This window comes from Nothoprocta perdicaria, unplaced genomic scaffold (assembly GCF_003342845.1).
Source record: "Nothoprocta perdicaria isolate Ctin4 unplaced genomic scaffold, notPer1 scaffold_27, whole genome shotgun sequence".
Lineage (NCBI taxonomy): Eukaryota > Metazoa > Chordata > Aves > Tinamiformes > Tinamidae > Nothoprocta > Nothoprocta perdicaria.
This window is the reverse complement of record NW_020455499.1, coordinates 507,248-526,693: the sequence shown is the minus strand read 5'-3', so window position 1 is coordinate 526,693 and position 19,446 is coordinate 507,248.

The window sequence follows — 19,446 nt, the reverse complement described above, 5'->3', positions numbered from 1 at the left end:
GAACGGTGGTGTTAGAACAAAGATGTTGTTATTTCTGCAGCTATGCAGGAGCTGTGTCCTCTGCAAAGAAGAACCCCATATCCCCAAGCTACGTTTAAGAGGAAAGTTCAATTGCAATGGAAAGGTGATCCCACTTGCACGTTTTGCAGAGATGCCACGCTGACCCAGTCTGAGCTTTTACAGTGGGGTTTGCTCCATATGGCTTGGAACCAGTATTGCCAGGATCAAGAAGGAGTCTGCAAGGTTTAACTCCCCAGTTCAGACATTTCTCCCACAGCTAAAAATTGGCTTGCAACGAAGGCTTTAGTCTGGGAACAATCTTTACCCACTTGAAGGAGACACCCCCCTCTTCCCCCACCCAACATCTTACTCCTAGGCACTGTCATTATGGTTATATAAATTGCATTTTATCAGTTTCAGCTGTTTTTTTCCTGGCTGTACATTAAAAACAACAAAAAAAAATCTTTTTAAACTGAAATCCTTCAAGGTTTACTAGCCAAATTTTGCTATCAGTTACACAGGCAGCCCTATTAATGTTAATGAGATGGCCGAATTTAACCAAGGGTAGAATTTGATCTTTACCCTATTATGTTGTAGGCCGTCTAGATATTTGTCTGTTTTAGCTTAAAATTTATTTAGCTTTTATATATATACATATATATATATAATGAAGAAGTTTTAGGAAAACATATTGCTAAATGCCAAAGGTATAATGGCACCAGTCTGAATATTGTCCTCTCCATGAAACTGGCCTCTGATGGTTGCTTCCAAAGAAGCAAAGAAGCCTTGAAGTGAGATATTATAAAACTGTTTGTCTGGAGAAAAATATTCTTAACTTGACCCTCTCCTGGCTTATGATCTAAAATAGAACTTCTTCCATTTACGACAGCTGAATTCTGCTGCCAAAAAGAAACACGTGCAGCTTGTGCCCAGCATCTTTCATTAATACAATTTCTAGATATATTTATGAGTCAAGGTACCATTGCTAGATATATAGATATATTTATAAGGAGGCAGAGGATGCCCAGGCAGCTTTAATCATGTCATCCTCTAGGTTGGAAGTGTTTGCAGCCATAATGATTCCAGAGTAATTTTTTGGTTTAATAAATGAGATTAGTGGAACCCAAGGAGTTCCTTGAACAGAAAGATGTATTAAACATGGTTTCCTCCCTCTTTCTCCAGGGTGGACTTTTCACTTTTTCATAGCTGACCTGATGATGCAGCTCTTTCCTCACTAATATGACTCTTCCATGGCTACCTACTTTCATTAAGCTTATAGGAAACGAATACCATGAGAACTGTTGCACTCACTAGTTAAAAGTGATGAGCAGTTTTAAAAGCTGTTGGGAAAGGACTGACACAAGTACAGACCACACAGTTGCACATGTCTGATATCCAATTAACAAACCCCAGTCATATGGTACCCTGCTGGCAATCTTGCCTTCACCACAGTGACCTGATGTCTCCTCATTTGCACATTGCATGTGCTCCTACACCAACAATTCTTCACATTTTTCTATCTCCTGCCACAACCTTTTACACCTTCCACTTGCTTTCTACTCTAGTCATTCCTTTACTGCCTATCCCTCCTTCCACACCAGGTCCTGTTACCTGTACAGGTGCTCTTTCTGCCCTTAGTGTCTCATCATTCCTCCCTACACTACTTACCTGGCTGGTCCTGATTAACATGAAGACTAAGAAAGATATGGCAAGAAAAGAGTCTTTGGCTAGCCTAAGAGCCTTGCTAACCAGGATTCCCATTCCTGACCTGAAACTAGATCCATTTCCCAAGCCAAATAAGACCTTGTGAAAGGGAAGGAAGCTCATTTCAGTGGTGAATCACAGGTCTGATCCTCCACAAAGCGACTCAATTCTACCAGCTAAATAAAGCCATGCAATATCATGTATCCATCGAGTACAACAGAAGACAACTGAGAATACTAGACCTGTGAAACTTGAAATCCATCTGAAAACCATCAAAGCAGATGTACTTCCACTGCAGCACACCACACAGTTCCAATGTGTGGCTTCTTCAGAGGCCACTTCCAAAAGACTTAATAACTAAAATCAGGGAAGACAACGCCAGTTGGGCTTGATGATCTTGGAGGTCTTTTCTAACCATAATGACTCTAAGATTCTAAGCAAAGGAGTGTTGAAACCGGTCCAGATGCCAGTTGGTTGCCCCATCCTACCACATGAGCCACCACTCTTGGCTCTGGCTTCTGTGAGAACAGACACTTAAAAGCTATGAGCTTTCTGAGAGTTATGCTATCCGCTCGTCTGAGATAAAATGGCCATAAAAGGAAGGTATGGACACCATGGCTTTTATAACCATATGGTCAAAACTACAGACGCATAATTTATGCAGCTTGAGGATAACAAACCTGGGCTTCTATATGCCAAAACAAAGAAGGAGACTTGGCTTCAGCCTATGGGCATAAACAATGTCATGTCTTTATTTCTGGGAAATAAACATTATAAGCCGTGATACTAGTCCTAACAAAAGGAGTTTGTCAAACAAGTTCTACAGCAACTTTATTTTTTAGTTTACAAATATGTGAGAGGTGAATTCAACATAAATTTGAGAGAAGGCTGAGGACTGCTAGCACACTGTCTGGAGCCCCGGAGAAAAGCAAATGAAGCAAAGTTCAGAGTTAGATATATACATATCTGTGTATATATATGTATGTCACATATATAAACATAGACAAAAAGAATTTATTCAAAGACTGTTAAAATAAGGCTGACTTTTACTATTTCGTGCTATAAAAGTTGCAAAAACTTCCTGGTGACTCCTTCCCAAGAGCAAATGCTTTTTGCACATCAATCAGGCGGTGCCAGCTCAGATGTGAACGGGGACTTCTTGGTTCAGCTTGCAGCTGAAGAACCTGGAAAAGTCACTAAGGTTTTGAGCATGTTGCAGCTGGGATAGCATACTCGCAATCCTAGAGCAGATGGAGCATCCCATACCAGGTCAAACGTTGGCCTCAGACAAGGAGGTGTGGTGGCTTTTTGGAAATGCCAAAAATGCCAGCTGGGCTAGATGAAAAAGCCAGACTGGCTTGCAAATATAATTCATTTTTCCCAGCTCCTGGCAAATTAAAAGAATAAAGCTGGGTTCATTTTAGCTGAGGAGGAAAATTGAAACCATGCACTGGTGCTGGGCTGCTCCCCTCAGCTCCTAGGACAAGCCCCACCAGTGTCCAAGCGTTGGGACCCACCAGCTGGAGCTCACTTGGTCCCAACACCATGTGCTGAGACCAAAGCACTCAGTACATATGGCAAGGGGTAGCAGGAAGGTCTCCACCATCTCCACTCCAATGCGTTGGTAGAAAGTAGTGTCAAAATAGTAAAGTGCCTTCAGAAGCGATGGTGCTTTTGACCCCAACTCATGCAACAGTTCACAACTTCACAAGGGCAGAAGTTATCTTACCATCAGATGCTCACCACATTTATATTCATCTTAGCAAATCCAGGATTGGCCACAGACTTGCTACATATTTTATGATTTACCAGAATCTGCTTTGGTCTCAGAGACCTAATTCTTCTGTTACACATATCACCCATCTTCTGGCAGCATAATTTACATCTCAAACCGGAATAATTTTGCATACTTTTCATTTTAGTATTCTGACATCTTAAAAAAAAAAAGCCTTAATTCTGAAGAGTAAATTATCATCAACCTTGGGAAAAAAAAAGTCCAGAAAGCTATTAACGCTCTATTTCTGTGTAGCTGTCTGTATGATTTGGGTGTCTTTCAGCTCTGCATAGCACTATTTTCACCCAAGTTTTGTAGAGCAGGCAGAATTCAAAACAAGATCGGCACCAGGAGGTTCACAAGCACGTTGAATGGAGAACTTGAGCGCGCTCCCAAGGGACTCAAGTGCAGACCTGTGTTTACTCTTGGCCTTTCCTCCCAACACAAGTCTCCCATGCCTTTGTGTTTAAAGAACATAGTGTTTTCCTACTCCACTTACTGTACACAAGTACTTAAACGCCCTGGAAAAGCATCAGAAAGCAGGTTAGGACTGAATGTGGGTGTTGAAGCCTCACCTATGATTCTGCGTTTTGATTTTCCGGGTAGAAAAGTGGTATTTATTGAAAGTTTGTGTAGAACCACTACTGTCATGTAAATAGTGGTGGTCACTGACGTTGCTGCAGGAATTCAGCAAGGTCTTGTTTATGCTTCCTTAATACTGGTGGAGATGGACACACAGGGAGCATTCGACTAGCAACAGCTAAGTTTGGTTATAATAAAAGCCAAACACAATAAACCAAACACAGAGGATGTCAATATACACAAGACAGTAAATTTTCAACATTTTTGAAGGTGTTTGGCTTCTGTGTTGTTTTAAAATAAATCTCCTTTTCCTTTTTGAGGGGAAAAATAAAAAGCTTTTTTTTAAATAAAAACAGGCTTTACAGAAGCTTCGTATTTGCATGTTTTGTCTGCATTTGGTTAATAGGAATAAAAGATAAAATTAAAGCATATGTAGAAATTAAGTAGTCTTTGCACAAAAAATTAATCCAGCTCATACAATTCTTTTCAATAAGCTGTAGCCAGTGTATATACACATGAGGAAAAAATAGGTCAAAATAGAGCTATATTTGCTAGCACGACTCAAATTCATGATAATATGCGACTACTTCCTATCAGTCATTTGAAAATTCCTGGAAAGATGTCTTAGCTAAGAAGAGACAGAGATTCTTTTCTATTTATTTAAAAATTGGGATAAGGAGACCTGATTTATAGCTCGGCCTTGCGGGAGGTGTTGGGAGGCTCTTTCTCTAACCTGCTGCTGCTGTTTCCAAAAGCAAGACTTCAGGAGAATTAGCATTTAGTATCCCTTATCTAGTATTTAGTATCTAGTATTATTAGTAGGATGTTATTTGCATCCTGGCAAAGTCCAGAGGGTCCAGAGGGTGATTCTGTGATTCTGTCCTGGTGGGGCAAACCTGGGCTGCAGGAAAGGTGCCTTTCCAGTGAGGATTTCAGCCACTATTTAGGCTTCATAATTGCTCTTTGGCAGATACCAAAAAAAAAAAAAAAAAAAGACTTTAATATTATTCTTGTATTTTACATAATTCTTGGGATTTTGGGATATCAGGGCCTGTTGAACACATTCCAGCTTTTCTATTTTTTATCTTGATCTTCCTTTCTTTTTCTCTTTTTTTTTCCTTTTCTTTCTTCTTTTCTTTTTTCTTTTGTCTTCTTTTCTTCCGACATATCCTTGTATTTCCAGATTTGAAATTTCCTCAACGGCTGCAAAATTGGTCAGGGTGGATTTTATAATGGTAATCAGAGATTTCAGAGGCAATAAATACATCCTTTAGAGCATACCCCTGTATAAAGCATCCCAAGAAATAAGTCAGGGAGTCTATAAGCAGTGAGGAGTGCTACATTTCATCTCCTGTCAAAAAAAATGCTTTCTGGCTGAGGTCTAATATTAATCTATTTTGTCCCTGACATCCAGTAAAACTACACTATAGCAAATGCCTTCAAAACATACATATTCAATACCAGATGCAATAAAGTATTCGGAACCGTTGGTATGAAGAAGGTTCACACATACAAATATCTTTGAAACTCCAGTTAATCAAGGTGTCAAAGTAACTAAAGCAGTTTTACAGATTTTATTGAAAATAAATCACTTTATTATATACTGAAATATATATTATTGTTTCCCCGTAGAGTTTTACCATCCATTTGCCTGGATTTATTTTTTAAATAGAGTATCTCCTGCCCTCTTTAGTCCAGTTTTTATAACTACATTTACAAAGGCAATTTAGCATTAAACCCTAACTCGGCTCTGGCTTATCCCATGGCCCTGTGCAAGGAGCCCGTTATTAGCCATTTTCTGGCAGAAATTGTTGACAGGAAACAGAGCAGGAAATGATATAACGGCTCCAGCAATGTGCATTTCCTTTCCCGCGCCTGCCTGGGGGACGACCGTGGCGGGAAGCCGGGAGGTGCCACGGAGCCTCCCAAGATTTACACAGTTTCTTCAGAGTGGAGCTGCTTCCGAGCGTGTGGAAATCCGTGGAAGAAGGAAATATTTGATCCCGCGAATGGACATCCCAGTAGATATTTATAGACGTCGTAGGGAATCTTTCCGCGGAAGAGTTTTAATTCCTGGTTTTGAGGAGCTGCTCAGAATGGGTTCTGCTGTAGAATACTCATTTTGTTGTGGGCCAGGGCTCAAAGCTTTATTGAACTTTAAAGCTCAATATGACACCCAGATTCTTAATATGTGATGCATCGTGAAATTCATTTTTCTTTTTGGCCACAGCATGTTATTTCCAACAGCTTAAAACTATAAAAACTTGCACAAGTTGTCATGTTTCTTCAAAGAACACACACCTAAATGTACATCTTTGCGACTATTTCTTTCCAACCGATCTCACAATGGATAAATGATGTCCAGCACGCTACATGTGCACACTACATGTATTTAGCAGAAATGCTCTCAGCATTGTGGATTGCTTTCCAAAATGATATATGTCACGCTGACAAATGTGAAGTCAACAGCGGTTCTGTTTAGGTTTCATTTTTCACCCCGAAACTCATTTAAAGTTGAAGAGTAGTAGCCTAGAACATATTTTAAATCCAAAAAAAATGCAGCTTAGCCTCAGCATTTTTGTACATTTGGCAAACGGATGGGCAAAGCGATGCCATATGGGGGTGATCTACGTGGTGAAGCCTCAGCCTTCTACACGTACTGCTTCCTGGCTGTTGGAAGCAATATTTTTATACCCAATTAAGCATAAGGGCGTTTCTTATTCTCCACTTATTTGCTGACATTTTGCTGTCAGCAAAGCGGAGAGGCACCCAGTCCATCAAGACTGGTTCCTATGCCCGTCCGATCGGTCCAGACCGTAGGGAGCATGAGGAATTCAGAGAGTTGTGTCCAGCTCTTACATTAATTCTTATTGCAAGAGTGTGCCGGTGCCTTCCCCAACACTTTAAACACTGACTGTAATCAAGCTCTAATCAGCATTCTATTTTCCTAGTGGGAAAACTGAGGGAGATGCACACAGACACGCACAGTGTTAGATATCAAGCCAAAAGATGTCTCCAGAAACCAGCCATTCATCCTTGGCTTTCCTTTTCCTTTATCATCAACATCTTGTCTCTTGAAATATAGACATCGCTAAATCAAACCTCTTACCTTTTGCACATCCTCGCAGGATGGCTCAGATTAAATAAGAGCTCGACACGGCTCTTCAAGCCTCAACTCTGTTTTCAAGCCACCAGGGAGGGCTAGTTCTGTTCTTCCCGCTCAGACAATTATCAAACTGTAGCCAAAACGAGCATTCCTCATCTCAAACTCGAGGTTATTAAGCAGTCGAAATCACCTAATCACCTTGCTGCCCATCGGAAGGGCGACCTAGGCAGCGGCATCTGCAATTTGCTTAAAATTTGCAGCTGAAGGTAGCTCCTTTTTTAAAGAGATTAAAGCTGCTTTCGTTTACTTCTGATGTTAACAAGCAGAAATCCAAAAGCCTTAAAAATCTGCTTCATTTTGTTTGTTTGTGTCTTTTTTATTTATTCTCTGTTTACTTTGGAAGCAACAGGAACATCGGGATGGGTCTTTTGTTTTCCCTTTGCAATTCCTGAGGTTATTGGGTGGTTCCTATTGTAAATGAAAGCGAGGTCAATTCACTAAAGATGATGTCCTTACTGAAAAGTTAATTAGGCACTGAAAACCCAGGAACATCCAGAGAAATGCAATTTTAGCAGGACCTGCTCTTTGCAGCAGCTCAGTTTTCATTCCTTTCTTTCACCTTTGAAGTATAATTTTATATAGCTTTAATAATAATAATACCCTTAAATAGGTAAGACAAAAATGTTCACTTTAGATGAAAAATATATTAAAAAAAATAGCCCTCCTTAATTTTTGGGAGAAGAGAGCCCAGGAGGACTTTGTTTTAAATTATAATGAGAGACAAAAGAGAACACTCCTCACTGCCTGTCTCAGTCATTTTTAACTAGATCAGTCAGCAAAGTTGGCCTGATATTTTTAGAGGAAAACATTTCACTCAATAATACAGAAATAAATGAATGGCTATGACTTCCTTCCTCACAGAAAATGACACATACAATTTTATATTTAGAATTCAGGAAAGAAACTGTATATTTTTTACTCAAAGCCCTGCAACTATCCAGTCTATTTTTTTTTTTTTTCCTTTTTTTCCCTTTCTGTGCTCTGCAGCGTTATGCTGCATTTTGGTTATGAACTTAATAAACGATGCTGCCAGAAAGCAGCAACTTCACGGAATGACAGCGCCCTATTAAGCCAATATGCAGAGAGCAGAACATGCCAGAGCGGCAGCCCAGCCCTCCCTGCTCCCAGCGTGAGTGCTCCGGGTAGCTGGATCCTCGCAGAGATCCGCAGCCCCGGCTCGTTCCCTCCCTTTAGCGCCGAAACGCGACCGAGTGCCTTTTCTTGCTAAAACAGGAGAGAAGAGCGCCCTGCATTTTAGGCACAAATCTGCCGTATTTCAGTTGTGCCAATCAGGAAGTCATAAAATACCGAAATGATCCCTGTCGACATGTGCAATTGTTGTCATTTATCAGGGTGTTTAAAGAGTATTTCACGTTTCTTCCCGTGCTGGGAAGGGAGCGCGGATTCTCCTCGCGCACCTCGCAGCAATCCCAGCAGGACTGTCTCCTTCCACCTGCACTGCTCCATCCCAGGAATGCGTTTGCCCCAAACCCGAACTGTCCTTGTACAGGCACAAACATGCCATGAAAAACCAATTCTCTATCTTTATATTTATACATATTCATGCAACTCTATATAACAGCTCATAACGTAGTTCTTGTAATGCAAACATACCTAAATATACCACGCGTTCTATATGTATGTATGTTAATATTTGTAAGAGAAATCATATCTTTATATCTTCTAAAGGCGTCCTTTGTAGCTTTCCTGCCTTTTAAATTCTTGAATACAGTTTGTCTTTGAAATATGTCAGGATTATGCATTATTGAAGTACTGTACTGCTTCCTTTTTACAGACCGTACATAAAATCAGTCACGTTTGACAAATTTCCATTTGACTTAGTTCTTTTTCATAATTATTCTTTACTTCTATCATAGAGCTGTCCTCAAGAGCTCTCTAGTTTTTCCACTAAAATTAACTGCAGACCACAGGTTATGTTTCTAAGGGACTTGCCGTCCATGGAACTGAAGGTAGAGAAACAAAGTGGAATAAAATCCTCTACTTTTCTGAAGCAGGAATGGCTAATGTGTGAACGAGGTTATAGAATAAAGCACAGGGCAGATGAATCCAGATTTGAAAAAAAAAAAAAAAATAAGAAAAAGCTTCCTTATATTATCAGATTCCACAGAAATACTCAGGATTCTTTCTCAGTTTGTGTGTTTCGAAAGCTAACTGGGATAATATACTGAGGATTCAAAAGCGGGTTTAAAACTTGTAGTTTAAATGGCTGTGGCTTTGTTCAAGAAAGAGTTAAGTCTAACAAGCAGAAAAAAAGAAATTAGCTAAAGTACGGCCCTTGTGATACAATGACACTTGCTCTATGCTCTTACAGAGAAAAACACGATGATAAAACACCACAAAGAGGAGTGTTATGAATTTTATTAATGACTAGAAGACAGTGTGCAAAACATCAAAGGTCTGTGGAAAAGATTAATGACCCCGTGTGAGACTGTTTAATTACCTCCAGCTAATTAGATTCTTGACCAAATTTTTAATATCTGCATTCCTTCTAAAGCCTAATTGAGATTCCACATTATTTATCAATCTTTCAAAAAGCCCTTAGTGTGCTGCTTTTTTTAGGTTTTTTTTTCCCTTTGCACTTTGACTCCATTTATGGTCAATTATTAAATAAATAGCAAAGTAACTGTTCTCTACAAACTGTATATGTGGAACACTTTATGCCTGTTTATTTTGACTAGGAGACTATCATTGGCATCTCTTATACATAATGAAGCACTCCAACTAATAAACTGACTTGCTTCACTGTAAACAACGTTGATAATATTTTTGTTATCTGGGCCGTGCTCAGGAACTCCTCCTGTGGTTTCTGTAAATTAGCCTTTGCTATTGTCAGCTAATCTTTATTTCAGTTTACCTTGGGCCAGGCCCAGGGCCTGAGTGCAACGTTATCGAAGGAGCCGAAGAAGCTCGAAGGATTTTCCCCCTTGCATTTAATATTAGAAACAGCTCCCCTTAAATGCCTCTAGGTAAGGAATTAGATGGCGGGAAGCAAGGATCACATGCAACAATTATTTATTTTCTGTACCTGGAAAGATCCCCAGCTCTCCCTGGTCCAGAGCTGGCACTGATGGAGCACTAGATGATGCACAGCTGAAGCTTGAGCTGCTCCTGAGGTTTTGCCATCCCAGGGGACTAGGTAGAAGATGGAAAAAGTTAGGCAATTCCAGGCATATGATAGAGAATGCTTATATATATATATATACTTATATATATATATATAAAGTTTGATAAATAAGACCCTTCTCAAAGCTCAGAGGAGGTAAGGGACCAGTGCTCTGTTTCTTTGGTCTAGCTGTAAACCTCTCCAGTGCTCGCTTTAAAATCTTTGCCTTTTGTAATACAAATAAGAGGAGTGAAGGATATGAGAAACTGTGTATGTTTAATGCACGTTTAAACAAAACATCTTGGGAAAATAATCTGTAAAACTTCATACAGAATTTTAAAAAAGTCCTGCAGAAATAGGTGGTTTAATTTAAATAAGCAAGCAAATACATATTCCCTATTATTTTTTTTATCAGATTTCCATTATTGTATAGAGTTGCACTGGTTGTACCCCTACTAAAATAGACAGGGTTTTTTTTCAGTGAGGTAGATGTGAGTGCACCTGCACAGGTAGACATTAAAAACCTTTAATAAATGCAGAGACAATAGGAGTTGAGGGAGAAAGCACCTTTAAATATTATTATGTTTTCAGAAAGTCTGTAATCTGTAACCTAATGTAGATAGATGCCAAAATAGCAAACTGTGTAAAGCGATAGAAAAGTGGAAACGAACCAGGCATCTGAGAGGCACTTCATACAATTATGCTTAACCTCTTGAGAGAGACAAGAATTCTTGGTTACCTACTGAAACACTTATGGGAACTTACATGGGAGGCAGCTGTCTTTCCGATATATATAAAAAAACCTTGTGCTGTTTTTTATTTGGTGGAGGAGTGCTTCCAAACTGCAGGAGGTTTTATCCATATAGCTTCACATAATATAACATATTTCGCATTTTATCACTGCACCATAATTGTGGATCAGGTTTTCACAATGTTAGGTGCTAAATAACAGGGACTGAAAAATGACAATGTGCAGAAGTGAGGCGAGGTTCAATGGTCCTTTGCTCTTGTATCTTTTGCTCTCCTGCAAATTCTTTTCAGAGATCCTCAATTCTTCCTCATATGGGATTTCTATTACACAATAATGGGAGTAATGTGGCTTATAATGACAAAATAAATAGAATGAGAGCAATTGTTTGACTTTTTGTTTTGCTGCATTTCTAAATACTATGCTTTGTCCTAGTTTCTTATATTAGACTTCATTTTTATGCTGATATAGTATTGCATATACGGAGCTCTTTTGTAATTTTACATATTTTTTACACTGAGCTTGCCCAAAACAAAGATCCCTTCTATCTTAAAGTGTTCCTAAAATTTTTGAAGTGCTCTATTAATTTTAAATTGCTCTACATCATGTCTGCTTAGATTCCCAACTGCTTCTTCACACAAAAAAAATATTAAACTATAAAATGCACATCTGCAACATAACAGCTACCCAGCTTTCTCAATTTCAAACATCAAATTCATCTCCTCTACCTTCCAAAGAAAAGAAAATGCTCTGGGAGGAAAATAATATAACGACTCATCACACATTTTATTGCAAGCCTCCCTCTATTGAAAACCTTTTAGGTATGTCACAGGACCAAATATATTTTATGCCTACCAATTGTGGCACATAGGCCAGCCCATTAACCCAATGACCTCAGTAAATTATGATTTCCTAGCGAGAGCCCTTATTCCTCGAAGCCCTGTGCACCACCAAGCCCGTCCCAAGGGTTAACAGATCCACAGGGTTTTTTTGCAAGGAAACTTCTCAGTTGACACCCCCATTCTTGAGGGTGGACATCTCAGAAAGGAGCCACCAAGTCCCAGCCATGCAGCGCTGCAGATCCTGCTCATCTCCTACCATCTCCCCTGCTCTTCTATGGCTTTACGCAGATTTTGCTAAGAGGAACTTGTTGTGCAAGAGATAAAACATACTGCTTACTGAAAAGGTATCTCTGACTCCACATGATTAGTGCACTTCAAGCAGACTTTTGGGAAAGATGTCCTGACTTCAGGCCTATCACTTCTTCCACTCGCACGGTAGCTCAGAGTGCTAACAAGTGGATTCCCTGTCAGCGTCGTTTTATCTTGTGTTGTTGTATCTCAAGCACATTATATTAATCTATCAAAAGGTCCCTGCTCCTTTAGTTGGGGATCATAAATACATATAAAAAAAATAAACCCTCTGAATATCCCATGTATCAAGCACTTTGAGATCCATATATATTTGCTGCTTTGCCATACAGATACAAAGCTGCCTGAGTGATGGGAGGAAGCACTAACCCTTCCTCACTATCACTCTTTATCACAGGGCTAGCTTGGGAGGTTCTGGTTATTTACATGCAGTTTATCACAACAAGCTGCTTTTGGGATATTTTCCAAGTAACAAATTTAAGTTAAGTTCTCCAAGTTAAATTAGAGCTTGGTCTCTACGTACACTCTGCCCTTCAGGGCATCTTTCTCTCTTATGGGAGCATCTCGGCTCCTGCTGGGAGGGGGCAGGAGCTGGAGGTCACAAGCCTTGGCACATGTCCAGCTGCCAGGCTGCCTAAACCACTTCCATTGGGAAAGGCACAACCCCATTTTCTTGCCCGCTTCAGCTGGATCTCCCCTTCTTCCCTCATAGCTGTCCAAAACCATAGAGTTTACAGGGAGAGGGACTGAGATGGCCACGTCTCTGCAGAGAGGGAAGCACCTGGTGCAAACTAGATTTGCTCCTTGCAAAAAGATGCCCTTGCTCTTTGTGCAAGCCCTGCCAGGTGAAGCTTCTTCCAGCCTCAAACCAGACATGTCCATCTAAGAGCAGTTAGATACGTTTGCTCTGCAGCTTTGTATAAGGTCCCGTGCAAGGGAATTAGCAGCGTCTTAGACCCAGAACCAGAGACACGATCACTGATGACATCTGACTGGGCAGGGCTTGTTGTTGCACTGATATCACAGGGCACGGGGCTCCCGCAGCATCCCTCAGACATATAAGAACACAAATTTATCCTTGACCTTCTCCACGCTTCCTTTGACCCCTAGCATTCATTCAGCCCTGATACTACCTGAAGTCGGAAGCAGTATTTATGCAGTGTTACATCTTAGAAATAGGAAGCATTTGCTCCCCCAAAGAACAGATCATCAACAGACCAGACAAACAGATACCAGCAAAACTGGAGGGGGTCTGGGAATTGCATCCACCTCTGGCTGGGGAGGAGATGAATTCAGCCCTCCACGACCCACTTATGTTAAGCAGACCCAGTAATTTCAGTAAAAGGCCATAGCCTTTTACTCAGCTGAATGTCCATCGGTGTCTCCATGCCTTTTCCCATGGCATCACACACAACGTGTTGCTCTATTTCACAGCCAGGCTCCGAATTCCTTCCACCTTCTGAGCCTCTATTGGAAAGTTAAGGGCTGTCTCCTCTAGCACCAAAGCACCAGCCTCCGAGCAAGCCTTGAGCTCCAGAGGCGAGACCTTCCCCTCCACATCCATAACACATGTGCTGGATGCACAACACGTGCTTATGTTGGGCTTCCTTAAGCAGCTTCCTAATAAAGGGCAATGCATGCTCAGCCTTCACGGCAACTCCGATGTGACACAAATAATACGGCCAATAATTACCAGGACCTTTCGCTCACCTCGAATTTAAACAAAGGTTAAGCTGCCCTTTAGCAAAGTAAATATTTTCTGTAGTCCAATAAGTGTAGACACCTTTGGAAACAAGGATGTATTGCCAAGCTAAACTAAACTGAAAGTGGTTACAATAGGATAATTTCAAAACATAAAGGATGCAAGGCTCCCTGGCATAAACAGCAGCCAGACATCCCGGCATCTGCTGCTCTCAGCCTACCTTGCACTGCTCGCTCCATATGTTTCCCAAGAACTGTTGCTTGAAATTCCTGTCCAGCCACGGCAGATAGGAGGGAGAAATATTAAAAATAAGAAAGTGCATAATCTCCTCACCCCCTTAAATCCGGTAAACAATTTATATTCAATTTCATGTGGCAGGATGAATCCGCGGACCTTTAAGTAATTAAGAAACAGACACTGAGTCTTAAAAAATAAACTCAACTGAAAATTTCACATAGTGGCCAGGAAATGGCTCCTAGGTTTTATTTAGGTCTCCTAGTCCAAGGTTTAGCTGTTAGCTAGATAAGAGCCAGGTGTGTTTTACACATCTAATTTGTTTAGTCTGAAGCTAATTCAAACAGCACTTTTTAACTACAAGCCTGCAACTCACTTTTAAAGTCTAACCGGGAGATCAATGTGTGTCCTACATGTCCTCAGGGGCTGCACGGGACAGGGATCACCTTTAAGGTCAGACTTTTCTCTTGGGCATTTTGCTTTGGTGTTGTTTTTGTTTTGGGAGATTTGGGGATTTTATTTATTGCAAATATCCTGGAATAGGCACTTAGCATCACGCTAACAGCCTCACCTCTGGATTTGGAGCAAGTCTTCCAGTGGAGTCAGCATAAGTGATGTTGAACTTCAACTATACTTCCCTTTTGACGTGTATTAACATGTGCATCTCTCTTTGATCTACTAAAAACGATAGTCAAGGAATTTACACCCTGTTATGCATTCATGAACAAGTTGTGCCCCTGAATTTTAACATGCTCTGCCTTAAACTATTAGCTGTATATCTGCTTTATGTGATGTTCCCACATAAGCTGGCAGTCCATCAATTTAGTGTCCATACATTTCTTTGAAAGCTGTATTATAATTAGAGCTTAGGTTAATACTATTCAGTAACCATAAAACAGACATAAAATAATTATAACTCATTTAGTGAAATTAGAAAAAGAGCAATTATTAGACTCCCATTGTGAGGCTTTGCTGTGAGGGACAGATAATCTATCTGCAAGATGTACTTTAAGAACACCATTTTGAAAGAAATAAACTAGATAAATTACTGTTTTGTTTTGGTGTAAGAAAACTTAAGCTGATAAATATAAGTTCAGCGAACGTAAGGGATGCGTGTACGGGAAGTGAAAGTTCGACTGCAAGAAAAGAGATTAAAATATTTATTTGATGCTTTCCTGATACCTCCTCTCAGGATATTGTGAAGCTGAATTTGTTAATACTTGCAGAGTATGAAATGCAACCACGATGTACACGTAGGCTGGAAACTGTTCTGTTAAGCAGGAGGATGTGCACGTTCTCGTCAGAAATGCCTGAACTCACTCAAAGTTTCATCTGGTGCTAAAATTCTCCTCAACACTCACAATATTTGTGAAAGCCATAATGGCATTTTTATACATGTCTCTCAAAAGGCCCCTTTCTCTCCCTCCAAAACTCTGCTCTGCTGAGTTATCCAGTTATGTGGAAAGGAGCTACTTTTGGATAGAAACCTGGCAGAAATAAAGCAGAGGGCGGGATACAGGTGATATTTTGCCCATTTTTTCATCCTTGGGCTAGGATTTAGGGCTCTGAAGAACCAGCAGCCAAAACCAGTGGCTCTTGAGGTCGGGAAATTTGAGCTGCTGGGGTTCCTCTTGTTGATCCCATCACTTAGAGCCCCATTCCCAGGAGAAACCAGAGCAAAATCCCCAAGGAATGACAGGTACAGGCACCAGCCCTGTGATACACATCGTGTCACCGCGGGACAGTAAAACAACTCCAAAAACATGGAAAGGCCACTATTGCTCTCTGCTGATATTAAAAAACATGATGAATAAGCCCCCAAGTATCTTTAAAATGCCTGTAATTTATTCAAAGGAAAACTGCGCTGTGATTATTCTTCATGGGTTTTAGGGTCAGCACATTTAAGATTCATATTTACAGCCTTATCTCTATCATCGAGAGAGGCAAAAAGAAGGAAAAGAAAGGCTCTACGCTGAGACCGATCTCAAAAGCTAGAGGTAAAAACATCAAATGCCACACAATACAGCAAAGCTTGATCTGTATTGAATTCTTTATTTCTTTAGGATAATTTCTCCAGGAAGCTTTTGAACTTCCAGACAGTCCTGTGAATTCCTTGCTGCTTAATATATACAGTGCAAGAAAACAGTTAGAATTAAACCTGAGCCATTTTATATCTACACACAAAAGCAGAAGCACATCCAAAGTCCTTTTTTTTTTAATTTATTTTAGTGCACACGTGTGATTCTATTAAGACTTGTCTGTGCTCATGTAAAACCTTAGTTGCTGCTTTCCACCGCAACATAATTTCTTGTTAAATGAACCCTGGGAAAGAGAAGTCTGATGAGGGAAATACATCACTAACAGCATTTGCAGTGGTGGAAAGGGTTATGTTTTGCTTACCGTTTAAATAGTGTAAATGTACTGCTGCAAGTGTCGAAAACGGGGGAACGACCTGACTTCCTCGCTAATTTGACTTTCCAAGTGACTAGTAAATTCTCCTATGTTTCCTGTTAAACAAAAACAAAAGACAAGTTCAGAGAGCTGGTACCTCTGACAGTTGTGAGAGACAGCAAAAAAATGAATGACGCTCTCCGGAGAGTATTTTTCTGTCACTTAAGCAGTTTACATATTTCTCTATTTTTACTGCAGTTTTCCTCTTCCGATCACCAGGGATCGTATGTGAGTTTAGGGTCATGGGGGCTATGTCTAGTGCCAGACAGATTCTGCGGCAGTCGGATTTTTATGATGACAGCATGAAATTTTTGGAATGCACTGGTGAGTTGGGTGACTATTGTTAGGCTGTCATTAAAAAGAAAAAAAAAAAAAAAAAAGGAAAAAAAAAAAACCCCTTCATTTAATGCTGGCAAGCCCTGAATTTTAAATTCCATGAAACGGAGCAGGATGTCTTAGAAGAGCCAGCAAAAGTAGCACAGAAGTTTAATAATTAGCACTCCCAAAAAATATCACAAAGTAATATTTCCCATTTCTGCCAGGCATGAGCGAGGGAAAGGATTTCTTCAGCATTTTGAGGCAGGGAATGATAATTGGGGGAAAGGCAAAAAAAAAAAAAAAAAAAAAAAAAAAAAAACAGCAAATGATGAATTTGACCTTTTTTTTTTCCTTTTTTTTCCCCCTTCTTTCTGCCTCCCCCCCTTCCCTTTCACTTTTCCAATCTGTTCTCGCCATCCTTGGGGAGCACTGCTTGAACCTGCGCGTGTGAATTATCAGCTCTCTGTACTGTACGTAGCAGTTGTTAAGGATCAACTGATTAACCATTTTATAGAAGATTTAGAGGGCTCATTCCATTTTTTACAACTCCATGTGGTTTTTAAATATTGCAGTGTTTTCAACCAATATGTTTTCTGCCTCCCAGCTGTAAAACAATACCTAGTGGCTTGGGGGGAGGGAATTCGTTTTTGTATAATTTGGGTATAATACAATTTTTCCATGTTAGTAACATCATCTTCTGGGAAAAAAATAAGAAAGGTTGAAGATAAAATATCAGGCTCTTCATTCTTAGCTCACTCACTTAGGTCAGCGTATTGCAATAGTCCAAGCATTAGGTATCCCAGTCTAAGCCGCGCAGGCTGGAAAGGGACAGATTAGGGGATTTGTGCATTTGTTTGGTTTTGTTGGTTTAGCGAGACCCTTAACATTTTGTTACATTCTTTCTTATGTTTAATATCCTGTGTACTTTTAGCAGAAAAAGAAAGAGCTAATACGAAATATGTCAAACTCAGAAGTCTTCTCTGCGTGGACACTCTTAATTGTATTGTAATGCACGTGGTTTTGTATCAAAAGGCGAGGAGTTTTGCGCACAGCATGGGCCAAATTCATCCCATCTGCAGTTTTTAACACCAGTATATTCTTTTGAGCCTGACTTTGACCCTTCTCTACAATGGCTCAAAAAACTGCCCAACAGAAGCTGCTAAGTCAGAAAAAAATGACTTACACAAAGCAATAGTTTTAAGAGAAGTATATTTCCTTGGGGAGATGCTCTGAGCACCTTATTTCAAAAGGCAAGTGAACGCAAGCAAACACTTCAAAGTCTATAGTTTAGTGGTTATGTCCTGAAACAAGGAGATCCTACCTGCCCTTTAACAATATTTGTAATAGCCCTAGGAAGAAATGTCTGTCTTTGGAGAGCTCGGTAGGGTTTTCTTGTGCAATGTCTGGACCTGATTTTTAATAGTTTCCCCATTGTTTGGAGGAAACTCAGAATTCATGGAACTAAATTATTCTGCTTTTGTATCTAGCAGCCACAGAAATGTATCGAGAAAGAACCAGAAGTTTTGCTTGACCTCATGGAAAGCAGAGTAATATATCAGTTGAACCAAACTCTGGGGCAGATTCTGAAAGAAGATAACCCATAAAGATGGAGAAATTAGATCTTTACTTCTCCTGAGCCCTCAGGAAGTGCTAAATTCATTCACCCCTTGTTACGCCTTTAAGGAAAGGGACACATATCTCATACTATAATATTTAATATAAATTATAATTATACAATTTTAATTTTAACTAACAGTGTCTAATTTATAGTGCTCTAATAATAACTATAATAACAAAAACGCTGGTACTAAAACAGTAATGCTAAGGTCCTGTGAAGGAGTGAACGTGCTGTTTTGACTAATGTGAAATGTGCACTTAACTATTGATTTCACAGTAGAAACTAAGTAACACCAAAAAGTCACAATTTCCCTCATGTGCACTAACCAGCACAAATTTAACTCGGTTTATCCTGCTTCAGCTGTGAGTTAAAATAATTTTGTTGGCATTTGCCACAGGTCACATGCGTGGATATTCACTGGAGATGCCTTGACACCAGGGTAACTTGCAGATCAAGATTCATAGATCCCTCTTAATTAGCGCTGGAGCATCGTCATGTCACTATAAATAGAATGGTGGCTAATTAAGACATGATCAAATAGATGACCTGATGAGGAATGCAGATTTCGGCAAGCCAGCACCCCTTCAGCTCAGGAAATTCTTTATTTAAGTAATACTCACTGGGCTCTGCGGAGAGGTCCTTTGAAAGGCAAGGGGAGATGTGGAAGCACGTGCAAGGGAAAAACTTGGGTTTAGATGCAGGTTTTTGTCATCAGCCATATACTCCTTCTGCAAAGAAGTTATATAATTACAGGGATCCTGAAAGGGGAAACTGTACTAAGCGGTATAGCTGTAGAAGTGAGTGGGGAATCCCAGTGAGGGTCAGTGCCTTCATGTCTAAATATGACCAATCCTGCACAAGATTAGGAGACACA